The sequence below is a fragment of the Tachypleus tridentatus genome, chromosome 13, assembly GCF_004210375.1.
Source record: "Tachypleus tridentatus isolate NWPU-2018 chromosome 13, ASM421037v1, whole genome shotgun sequence".
Classification (NCBI taxonomy): domain Eukaryota; kingdom Metazoa; phylum Arthropoda; class Merostomata; order Xiphosura; family Limulidae; genus Tachypleus; species Tachypleus tridentatus.
Window position 1 is genome coordinate 246,642,099 of NC_134837.1, and position 13,932 is coordinate 246,656,030.

Below are 13,932 nucleotides of genomic sequence, written 5' to 3' on the forward strand. Positions count from 1 at the left end.
ACCTATTGGTATACTTCAATGTGATCGTGTAATTTCGTGAGGGCAATCTTTCAAAGGTAGAATCACTTGAGTTTCCTCCTGTCTTCAAAAATACTGAACGTTATGAATTTGAACTTCATCACCACGGAAACTAACTCCATTTGAGTTAGAATGTCTTTCATACACTAGTGATGCCAAATTCTCCGACTAGGTAGTTTCTTGATAAACTTGGTCTAAGACGAAATGATTGTAATGTGACAAAGCCATTACTGTATATTCTTGTCCACATGGTGGCAGAAACTAAGCTATAAGCATGTCATTGTATTATTATAATTGCTTCATACTCAAATGCTCAATAAAATTGAGGGCTAAACAATCCACACTCAAGTTTAAGTATCCTATTAAACATCTACTTCACCAGTTGGTAGTCACCGGCTTTTCTGTCAGTAAAACATTTCAGGTTAGCAAATATCTTCCATCGTCAGTATATTCAGTCAGTTATGGCTTTTCTTAGGTGGTTTTGACAAGATCTGGATTGAGTCACTGCTATTGCTGAATATCTGAGAGTCATGTATAGACCGTATTCTCAAGACGACTTAAGATGACCTTAGAAAATCGAAACACTGTTCTGTACTTTATTTTAGTTGAAGTTTTTATACCCATACCAGCCGTCTTCAGAATAAAATTTTACTTCAAGTGGGTTTCTCGTCATCTTGTACAGAGTGTTCCATTCAGTCTCTGATTCTTCAGACTGTATATCGCCATGATCATCTTCAGTCAATATCTCCAGCACACTTCGATCGATCATCAGGAGAAAAAATCAAATCCGATTAGACATTCTCGGTGCACTAGATTCTGACAGTTCTGCTTTCCATGCTTGTTTTTGGTTCCATTGGGAAAGAAACATTCGATCTTTTTGATATCTGAAAAGCATAATATGTAAGAGAGGCCTTTTTTGAGAGCCCGTAACTCGTGAAAACAAATATATTTCCGAGCTATTCGTTTCACTTAAGCAAAATATCATTTCTTCAAGCATGAGGCCTATTTAATTTTAATAACTTAAGACAAGAGGATCCCAGAAAATTAATGCAAAGGAGAAAACAAAATCAATGAAAACATACCTTGTAGCCATGGCATCAAAACTTTCTCTTTCTTACCGACTTATGATGTATTTAAAAGTGCGCTAATTTACGTTACAGTAACTATGTTCATGTACAGCATTGCTTTTGTTTTTACAAAACGGATCATGTAAACGTAAAGAATATTCCCTGATTTTGACTGCATTGGGAATAACGCAAAATATTAAAAACCAAAATAAATAAATTAATTGAAACAATCTTTATTTAAAACACAAAACTATAGAGATAAATGTATCACTCAAGATGACATATTTACTGAAGGTTTGAGAGCTCATTATGAAACTCTACTGTAGATCTACGTGATGAACTGAAGTACTGTGCCAGATTGAGAAATTATAGCATCGTATACACAAAACTAATGTCATACTTCATAATAACTGTATGTGATACCCACGTCACCTTTGTTTCTTAAGATATTACGTGACTCACTAGTGAAGAAGATTGCTCTATACTTTTACATATTATGTTGAAACGTAAGGACATTTTTACCAAAGGAATGTGAGTATGCTATCACAGAGGAATAACTGAGAAAATAAGTGGCTAGAATAAACGGAAAGTAGCCACATTCGTTGAGAAACACTCTACATGCAGGTGTACATATAGAACATTTTGAAAATTACATATAAATGAGTTGTGGAAAACACGTAATATTTCTGATTATTACACATTTGTTAGAGAAAACAAATTAGATCTCTAAAACTGTCTCTATAAGTATAACTGTAAAAGTGTGAAAAGATGTAGCTAAGTGCTTGTATATGATTCAAAACACCTTAGCCATATGTAGATTTATACACGGACATTTCTCTACACTAAAATACTTTTATTTCTGAGCTTCTAGCCTTCTCACAGGAGTTTTCATCGGGCAACAATGTATTGAGCGCTAACAAATGTTAAAATGTGAACACTTTTAAAATAGGTATCTAGTCAACAGCTGTAACAATAACTGACATCTGATATTAAAGTTATTATCATATAGAATTTTGATAAATATATAATATAAATAGGTTGCTTCAATACAGTAAGCATAAGGAAAATACGACAGGTATAATAAAGATAGAGAGATAAGAAATATACAGGAATTTTTCAACTTTAAATAATACATTGAAAAAAATAAATATTTAATTTTAAATCACAATGACACGCTTAAAATAATTTAATCGTATTGAATGGCCCATGTTTTCTTTACTACCCACAATTAGTTACTGTCTTGTGTTTGAATGGCAATAGCTCTTTGATTTTTCTACTTTTGATGCTTTTTTTTCTTTTATTTTGACACTTTTATGTATATTACATTAACCATTACTTGAATGTAAAACGTTATAACTGACGTGTTTATAGCATAGTTATCTATATTTCTCTGGTATTCTTTAAAACACATCTGTAGTGGGTCTTGTTTTTCTCTAATTTATTATTTATTATATTCACACGTGGTGCTATAAACCACTTTCATAGTGAGAGGACTAGGAAAAAGGTATTTTATATTCGTAATATATTTTGTGGCGTTGTGTAGGATAACTTTAAAATCTATGTTGTTGTTAAATTTATTCATTATCCTGGGAAATGTTTCTCCTAGGCCTGGTATGTGGAGAATAAATGCCTTTTCTTCTCGTTTTAACTTTCAGGTTGTGGTTCGTAAGTACCTGAGATCGGATTTACCGTATAACACACGCTGAATAGATGAGTTTTATTTCCGAAAATTTTCCCAAGATGTTTAAGTTCTTAATCTAAATAACACGATTAGAATATGTTTGCAACTTTAGTATTTAGAGAAACCCCCAATTCTAACAGCTGTTGTATGGCATGAACGAAGATTGAGATAATTATTTGCTTGAAACTTCTTCCAGTACACGACAGTGGTCAACATCTCCAAACTCATGGTTTTGTGAACCAGAACATGAAAGGATAAAAGAGTGTTATTGACTTCAAGTTCTGTGGTAAGCTATATTCTGTCAACCTGGTTGTTCAAACAAGCATGAAAAGTATTGGGCTCTATAGGTGCATAAAATAAACGTATCGTCAGTATATTTTACCTTATTACGAGGTTAGTGAAGATATGATATTAAAACAGTATGTTTAGAAGTGCCGCATGGGTATTTCTGGTACTATAGGTGATGAAGGTGAACCCATTGGAGTTCCAGCTAATACATTGTAATATTGGTCATTCTAATGGAAGTAATTTGCATGGAGACTGATGACCAGCAGCATCATGATGTTTGAGATGATGATGATGATGACGGTAGGAATAAAATTAAGATCAAGAGATAATACATTTATTTTATTATCAGTTTTTATTTAATTCTACAACTGTATGCCTATTCATCCCTATTCTCATATCCCTGTCGCACTTAGATAATAATATAAGTAACTGAAACAGGTTAATTTGTCTCTGTTTAACGTTATAATGTTCTTGATCAGCACTTACTCCAATAATTTTTACGATATCTTTGTAATAGTGAACAACAGTTACCGTAAAGTTAATTGTAACACTAAGGTATTGTTGATTGTGAAAAAACAAACAATGAATTTTATCTTTCTGTATGAAGCTGTTCTTTCACGAAGAATAGATCGTTGTAATTGTTGTAAGATATTTAAGATATGCTTAATCAAAATACGCAAAGAAATTTTAGTCCATTAAGTTTCACGTTATAATTATATCTGATGAGAAAGGTTAAATTATTTTTAATTCTCGATAGTTCAATGCTCATATTTTTTAACTGATTAACAAGATTTATCAAATGAAGGCACAGAAAGCACGCAAATAAAAATATATTAAAGTAGAGAAATGTACAAATATAATTCTACATATTAATTTATCAACGTTATGTGTTTGAAACAACAATTATCAACTTGCTACGATCAGCCTATCGTATTTCTTTGTATAACAACTAAGATTTGGTTATTCTTGCTTCGTGTGGGATATGAAAACTAACGATGGTACGTTAATGTGTAAAAACATACATAATTATGCAGTTCTCTTTAAATATCAAGTGCATTTTCTATAACTGTTCTACATAACCGAATGTTTGTTTGTTTTTGAATATCGCGCAAAGCTACACGAGGGCTACCTGCTCTAGCCGTGCTTAATTTAACAGAGTAAAATTAGAGGGAAGGCAGCTAGTCATTACTACTCACCGCCAATTCTTGAGTTACTCTTTTATCATGAAATAATGGGATTGACTCTCATAATATAATGCTCTCACGGTGGAAAGGATATGAGTCGAGCGCCTTAACCACCTGGCCACGTGGAGCCACACACGTCAGAATTCAGGTAGTATTCCTTTTTCTCTTCGGGCAGGGACTTTCATGAATTTATATACATAAGTATGATATAATTGAAATAAATATTTAAAAACATAAATTTGGTTCTCAAACATTGTTAAATTGACTTGTCCTAGTTACACAAATGAATTGGTCATTCCTATTTTGTAGCATAAGCACTCTTTTGTGTAAAACATTGTCTTAGGAATGAATAGTACAATAAACTAAACATTTAATTCTAGGAAGCAATATCTTCCTATTTTGTTGCTTATGTAATTACTAAAAGAGACATGAGTAACTCATTAACTCTAAGAGAAGTGACCGTATTGTTTCTATATTGTCATTAGCTTTGTCAACTTTTACTGACATCTGTTTTAGATTTCCATCGATAAAGAGCTCTCCAGTTTCTAAAGACAAACGTTGTTATCCATTTAGTATACATGTTCTAGTGATTGGGCTTTTTCGTCATTTTTTCAGTAAAAATTTATTTATTTTTCATCATGAATTTCTGTTCAATTTGTTCCTTAATTCAACAAGCTTAACTTTAATAGTCATTGTAGATTTTCCCGTTCCCCAACTCATCACGGTTCCTTTTTTATCTTTAAAGTTAATCAATACACCTGACGTTCCTTCACAATTAACTACATATTTAGAACCGCAAAATTGATCAGTAATCAAATACATCATTTGAATGGGCTTAGGGTTTTCTTTTTTAATTTAAACTATTTGAAGATGTTGTTAATCCTATTTTGCACTTAAATGTTATAAATACCACTAAGTTGTATGCTTCTGAGTTAAGTGATAAGTATTAACGAAGCTAGCAAAAATGTTTGCTTTTAGGTTAACCATTTGTTGAAACATCATAATAAGATGGATACTGATTCTGAGTACTCAAGTGTTTACTAGTTCAATGGATGATCCATTAAAAGAGATCTCATCAGCCCTGATGCGTTACAGTAGGCAAAGTTATACCAAACTTACATCATATATATAACTTAAACAAGTAGTATAATATATAAGGTAAATAAACGTTTCATATGATACATCAATTTAGTTTAGATTTTAATTGGAAACTCTTTACATTTAACAATCTAGTCTGTTGTTCAAATAAATTAATAAACCTACATTTCAGCGTAGATTTTGTTGTTGTAGTCTGACCAGCTTATTAACGAAGTGCAACTGGAACTCTGGTACGCAATTCTCTTACAGGAAAAGAATATTATATTAATAATGAGTAACTTGTTTGACACTGTTGTGATGTTTTGTGAAACTGGTTTACTTAATAGTTTGCTGGCTTTTCCAACTCACAATAAATAGAGATATCTTTTGTTTCGTATTTACTTAGCTGAATCTTAGTTCTCCAAAAATGTATAAAACTCGAAATATATTTAGACAATACATTATTTGTTTTATTTTTAGCAATTTAATTGTTGTATTTAGCTTATTTATTTATAAATATAAATGTATTTCATTTGCTTCACTGTATTGGTAAAGATAATATAAATAGGACTTTTTTCTTTTTATTTTAAAGTACACTCCAGAAAAACAAAAAAAATCAATCAATATAATTATATATTAACATTTAAAGATAATTTTCGCAGTTTCATTCTGTGTTTATAACGCTAAAATCTGAGTCTTGATTCCCCATTATAAACAAAACTCAGATAATTTATTATGTAACTGTGTGTTAATAAACAACCTTTTACGTCGAATATCCCCGAGATCGATCTAGCTGAAACTAGCTAAAAGCCTAGCCTCAGCTGAGCGTCTTGTAGCTATTGATGTCAACAAGAGGTTTCAGACTTTTATCTGAGCTGAACAGCTATTGAGAAATAGGGTAATTAATCTGTCTGGAAGGAGCCTCAGGTACTTTTTGTAACTCAATGAGATTAAACTATGTGTATCAATAAAGGAACTACGAGATAATTTTTTGTATCTTAGCTTACATACATACTTAGTTTCGGACAATTCTCGTGTTTGTGTAAATTATTAGTAAAGAAAAGATAGATGTGATCCTTGCCATTTTTAAAATGGCAGTGAACAATCAGGTGTTTTATATGTGTTTAAACCGGCACTCTAAGAAATCTAGTAATATTCCACTCACATTTAGAATAATTTATTAGCATTGGAAAAATAATTTTAATTTCTAGGAGATACCCAAGAAAAGAATGAATTCATTTTACAATTAAATATATCGTAATGAAAAAACGAGTGTTCAAATTTCAGAGTAGATATTTCCAAACAATTGTAATTTTGGCTCAGGTTATTAAAGATCAATATCAAAATTAAATAAATCGGTCTCAATACTGTGAACCATAGCATTTATCTTTCAATATAGCATTAACATAACGTTGTTAGGGAAAAGAAAATTTAATATTTATCAAAGTAAAATAAACTTGTTACGTATGTTATAATACAAAATAACAGAATGTATATTGAGTATGTGGGAGATCAGCAAAGAAAAATCTCTAGTTTTTTATGTTTTCTCTCTGTTAGTTTAAAAGTCTATTTAAAGATTTAATAATTTCAAAAATCTCAAGGAACTATTTTTGGTAAAAAATGGAATATTAAAAATAAACCTCATCTTTTGAAAATTATATTTGTATTTTAAATGTAGACAATTTATACTATGTTTGGGTGGAGTCTAAGTGTTTATTTATGTTGAATGACTACCTGTTGTTGTTATTTGTGTCTATTCTTAAGTAACGTAATAATGTGACCATAACAACATACCATGGTTTCAAAGATATTCGTCTTCAACTGTTTTAATTTTATTAGTTGAATACTTCTTATTATAATGATCAGTTATGTTCATTACGTTAAAAAAAGTCAAGAATACTTGTGTGTTTTCTTATAGTAAAGCCACATCGGGGTAGCTGCTGAGCCTACAGAGAGGAATCGAACCCCTGATTTTAGGTTGTAAATGCGTAGACTTACCACTATACCAGCGGGGTGCAGTTAATAAGACAAAATAAATCAAAGCAGTTGTTTAATTATATTTTATTTCTTCGTATGACACTATCAAATTGTTTTGAGAGTATGACGTAGTGAAAAACTTCAAAAATTTAATTTTATATGAAATAATTAGTTTATTAATACCTCTTTCTGTAAAACATAAATTTTCTTGGAACTATAGCATATCACGATTATGTTAGTATCTATTAGTCTACCAAAAAAGAAGTGTTTTGTATTCGGTATTTCAGAAAGGTAATTATAAAATTCAAATTGTTTGTGTTAAGTTTTTTTAACCAATTTCCCATTGCATACCCTTATAAAATAAAAACTTTCACAAACAGTTCTATTATAAGCAAAACCTACATGACAAAACAATGGTCAGTAATACAATAACAACGAAATATCTTGAGTTATTGTGAAACTTCTCCTGAAGATGTACAACACATTAAACAATTATTTATTTGTGTAACGATTTTATCAGAGAGTAGTGGAAAGAAACATGTTCACTCCATTATTCATATTCTTGCAAAGATATTCAAGTTTTTGTACTTTGAATATGTGTTTTTTGTATAGCAAAGTCACAAAGGGCTATCTGCTCAGACCACCGAGGGGAATCGAACCCTTGATATTAACGTTGTAATTCCTATGACATACCGCTGTACTAGCGGGGTACACTTTAAATACGAATCATATATATGTATATGTGTTAGATACATGTTTTAAATGGAATTTCACATCAAAATTTCATGGTAACAGCAACAACGAAAACAAAAACACTTTTGAAATTATAAACGTTGTTCTTACAAGTTCGAAGTATATTTATTATTCAATACTGAGTAGTCACTTTTACAAAATACTTAGTTTTAAACTGAAATAGTCTCATAAACTTTGTTATCTTTCAATTATAGTAATAGGGATTGGAAAATATCAGAAATTTTAAATATAGTATCATACTAATATAACATAAACTGAAAATGATAGAGACAGCTATGTTAGTAGGAATGAAGTACTTATCCTCGTTTATACAAATACGTAAATTGTTACAACACATGACAAGTCTTTAAATATTACAAAACGTGTCTACTACACATTCATCACAAGGAACAGTGTGTACTAAACATTTTTTTTAATATTCTGACAAGTAGGATACTTTAAGCTATATTCTTTGCGATTTAAACATGGAAATGCTGTTTACAATAAAATTATATTATTTTTGTTGAGTGTGTTTTGTGGTATCAATTTATTAAAATCCCTTGCCTTTGAAATCTAAATCCGAATAACATTTGTTTGGTTATTCAAAAACATAATGCTAAAGTGACAGGGACAATGACGATTAAGCCACTAATCCCATATGATCTCAATATTTACGACAGAGATACGTTCATGCAGGTTAAAGTCATGGAAAGCGACAATATAACTAATATTTTTGCAGATTTGGAATATATATTTATATTACTTAATCGTCCGGTCAAATTAATTAACTCTTTCCGAATAAACGACGCTTTCAACAGAAGTGTAGTGTTCATTGAACTGAAAGTTTGTTTGTTTTGAATTTCGCGCAAAGCAACACGATGGCTATCGCGCCGTCCCAACTTTAGCAGTATAAGATTAGAAGGAAGGCAGATGATCATTACCACCCACCATAAACTCTTGGGCTACTCTTTTACCAACGAAGAGTGGGATTGACCGTCACATTATAATGTGTTTAGGGATGAGAGGGTGAGCATGTTTAGTGTGACGGGGATTCGAACCCGCAGCCCTCAGATTACATGTCCATTCGAGCCTGTACTGAAAGTATTACAGTTACGACAGAAAATGTTGGTTTATAATTATTGTAATTTAGCCAGCAAAAATTATACTTCCGGCAATTTAGCGCCGTCTCCGTCATTATCTGCTTGGTCATCATAGCGAACAGGAAACAACTTTTGAGTGATTTAAAAAACCAAATTATTGTAAAATATAAGTCTCGTGTGTATCTTTCTGGTATTTCTACACAGCTTAATGTGCCGAAATCTACTGTTCAAAGCATAATTGCCAGGTTTAAGCTTACAGGATCAACTGCTAACCTTCCTACTTCTGGACGCCCCACCAAAATTCCAGAGAGAACCAAGAGGAAGGTTCTCAGAGAAATTAGTAGGAACCCTCGTTTAACATGTAATAACAAACAGAAACTGGTAAGGGAAACTGAGGTGGAAGTAAGCACCTCTACAGTTACGAACATGTTTCGCTCTTCTGGGTTCAAAGCATGCCGTCCTCGTAGAACTCCATATTTAAAGCCTGTTCATTTAGAAGCACGATTGAGGTATGCAAAAAAGCATATAGATAAATCCTTTACCTATTAGAAGAGTATTCTTTGGTCAGACGAGACTAAAATCGAGCTTTTCGGCCACAATGATGTTCGTAATGTTTTCTGTAAGAAGGGGGAACGAAATTTTCAAAAGAACACCATCCCTACAGTTAAACACGGATGTGGCTCGATTATGCTATGGGGTTCCTACAGCTCTTCTGGTTTAGGTAGCCTTCAGCGCGTCAACGGAATCATGAAAAAAGAAGAGTACGTTGATATTATTAGGCACTTATATCAAGAATGATGCTCGGAACTTGCCGCTTGGGCGTCGTTGGATCTTCCAGCACTACAATGATCCAAGCAATGACCCTTATCCTGCCAGTTTATTTGTCTTTCAATTTAGATAAAAATTTATGTACATGTGTGTTAGTATAATATTTATAATATACTATACTTTCGTTATCCCAATCGTGATACTTTTTAAGTTATGAGGAAAAACTACTCACGACATAGGGATATGAACACTTTCTGTCGTAACTGTATACTCAGGAGATTAGCTGTCAATACTCGCAATATCCGCCCGTCTTGTACCTTTCTCAAATAATCACTTTATCTGGACTGCAACTATTTGTAATATGTGGGGTTGACCTCTCTTTTTAAATCCCTTACTTTCTATCAAAATTCTTAGGGTCTTATTTCTTTTGACAACGTGTCAAAAATACTGATATTTTCTTTTCGAAAGTCTGCTTTTAGTGTACTATTTGCTTAGGTCTTTTTTTCAATATTTTCTTGTTTGTTTCATTCTCTATGTATGATATTTTCAATATTTTTCAAAGCATTTACATTTTCAACTCTTAGATGTTATGTCAGAGTTCTTTAGTTTCTGTCCTGCAGCGTACAGGAAAATGGATAGTAATAGACTAGCTTATGGACTTATTAAATAACAAATTCGATAATATTATCACAATGTTCTTCAAGTTCCTAGAAAACTCAAAGTATTTTGTGCGTGCCGCATAACATCAAATCTAGATGATGAAGGATTTTCTAGGCACTACACATCATCTCTACGTTATGGTAACAATTTCCTCTAACAAACATTATGAAATTTCTAAATCAAAACAATAAAACATTGTTCAGAACACTACCTAAACTGTTGATTACAATATTACATTTTACAAGTTTCTTCTTTGTCTTTAACTTATTGTTTTTATGGTTAATACATCGTCTATATGGGTGAAATTTCCTCTTGCAATTTCTATCCGTCTTTTGATTTCTACATCACATTTACCATATTCATTTATTAGCTGCCCCAAGTAAATAAACTTGTTCATTTGCCCTGGTGTTTAACCATCTAATGTGATTTGGTTATAACTTTTTCTTTTATATCTCTCCTCATAAACATAGTTTTTGGCTTCTTTATATCCATACTTACCCCACATTTAAAATTTTCCTACTCACTAATTCCATTATTCTTTGTAAAACGTCCTCTGACTCTGTAAATAATATTGCGTTCTCTAATGCTTACTTATGAGAAATCATAATTTTTGTATTTTTTATATTCATGCTCAACTCATACTTTAAATTTCTCCTGTTCACTAATTTCATTATACTTTGTAATAGTTCCTCGGATATTACCAGTAACATTGTATCATTAGCGTACCTGAGTGCCACAATATTAATCTTAACTCACCTGATTCTTATTCATGAGAGCTGATCTGTGTAAAGGATGAATATCTAACTTTTTACTAACTCTTATATCGATTATATCTCTGAATGAAACAGTGAATTTTACTGGGGCAACAAATCTAATAAGAAATATATTATATGCGGAAAAACCTTACTATTCAAGTAAATAATCGTTTTATTGATGTAATTAATGTATAAAAGCCTTAACACCATTTCATCGTTAACGATAATTTTATCTGGAATAATGCAGAGTATTATACACATATTTTTGATGTTATATTTAGCTTTATTGCCTCCCTTCCAGTGACTCAGTGGCAGGGGTGAAAGCTGATGACTCTAAAAACCGGATTTAGATACTCGTGGTGGGTACAACATAAAACAAAACTTTATCGTAAATTTATCGAACATATTTAGTCTTCATGTTTTTTTCTAATTATTTTGATACTGCATAGGCTCATGTACGAAGTTTCTCAATAGGTTTGTCTTCCTTTTTAAAACATACAAAACCATGTTTCTTATTATCTAATTATTTATATGATGTAGTAACCAATGAACAAGTAAAAATTATGAAAGCAATATAGTTCATTAGATTTTGTGGATTATATTACAATTGGAGACATAACATTTCAAATAAATGCTTGTGAATGTGTCATTTCTGCGTTTTAGAGAAAAACTACAATAAGTGAACAGGTTTTATGCATATGTACAGAAATACAAGTTTTGAAATACTATAAAATTGGCCTGGCATGGCCTAGCGCGTTAAGGCGTGCGCTTCGTAATCTGAGGGTCGCCGAGTCGCGCCAAACATGCTCGCCCTCCCAGCCGTGGGGGCGTTATAATATGATGGTCAATTCCACTATTCGTTGGTAAAAGAGTAGCCCAAGGGTTGGCGGTGGGTGGTGATGACTAGCAGCCTTCTCTCTAGTCTTACACTGCTAAATTAGGGACAGCTAGCACAGATTGCTCTCGAGTAGCTTTGTGCGAAATTCCAAAACAAACAAAAAAAGCTATAAAATTTAAAACTTTTGATAAAAAAAGAAATATACTGATATATGCTATTTTGAAGAAGTGTTGGCAATAAGAACTTCTTTACTTGCTACATCTATAAGTTTTTTAGAATATTATATAAAATAATGCAACCTTACAAAATGAAAGTATTTTTTTCAAATGACAAGTTTTACAGATTCACTGAGAGATACAGCACAGATTCGTAATCGGATTATAACACACTAAATAACTCATTAACTTATTTGCAACATATAATAGACAAAATAACAGACTTACTAAATAATTAACCCAATAATTATTACAATGTTCTCCAAGTCTCTAGACAATTCGAAATATAATATACGTGAAATTACTGCATTACATGAAATTTAGATGACAAAGGATTTTCTAAGCGTCACACGTCATCACTAACTTATGATAACATATTCCTCTAAGAAACATTATAAGATTTCTAAATGAAGATACTAAAACATTATTTAGAACATTACCCAAACTCTTGATTGCCATGTTTCCCGTATAATCCTAGTTTATGAGAAAACAGTACAATAAAATTTGCATTCATTAAATTGCAAAATTACTACCTACTATTATCAGCATTAATAAATGTTATTGAGCATTAAGTTAGGTTTATATTTTTGAAATCTAAGTGTGAAAGATAAGTGCTATAAGAAATAGAAAATGAATATTGTAAAACAAAATATTTTGTTTGTTCAATTTATCTATTTATTATATCATTATTGAATTCTAGAGTAGGAAATTCGCAATAATGCATGCACTTTGTTAAAGATAAATATTTTTGATCAGTTATTGGTTATTTTTAAAACTGGTACAGGTAATTCACGAAACTGTGACCAAGATAGGTTCAGATTTAGTGTTGTTATGTTTCCAGACTTATTATCACAATAGGTACATACATTTATAATAATTTATATTTAAAAATATATTCTTTTATTATTCAGTATAAGTATGCAAATTTTGATACACGTATTTTAACAATATAGTTAATTCTTCAACTTCCCGTACTAATCTACAGGCAAGATTTGTTTTCGATGTAACTATTATGTAAAGCTTAACAACCACTTATTAGATATCCTTTGTTATTTACCACGCAACTCAAAAATGGTTGGTTTATGCAATTAGTAATTTGATCGATATCACAGAGAATCTTTGACTTTGGGCTGTATGGTGCAACTGTCAGTTCTTCATTATCATTTGTGAATGTTCCGTTTTGGACTATATACTCTGTTATTTTCTAGGTTGGTTGACTGCAATAAATTGTTCATATTTCTTTTCCACAGTCTTTTCTTTTTCTTCATTAATTTCATTATGAGTAAAGATCAGCTTTCTTTTGTCTCTTTCAAATCGTGTTTACTTGAAGGTTTTCAAAATTATATTTTCTAACTTTACAAAATGTATTTAATGTAAACGATAAATGCTAAATAAATCTGCTATATTTCCATCTCAAAGTAAGAATTCATAGATCTTTGAAAGTCTATCAACTCAAATCTATCTTTCAAATCGGCTTATTAAAGTATTATTTCTCATATGACCTATTATTTGTTAAAAGAAGTTAAATTCATTAAAACCTTGCGTAAAGAGGGTCCAAGTGACATCATGGTT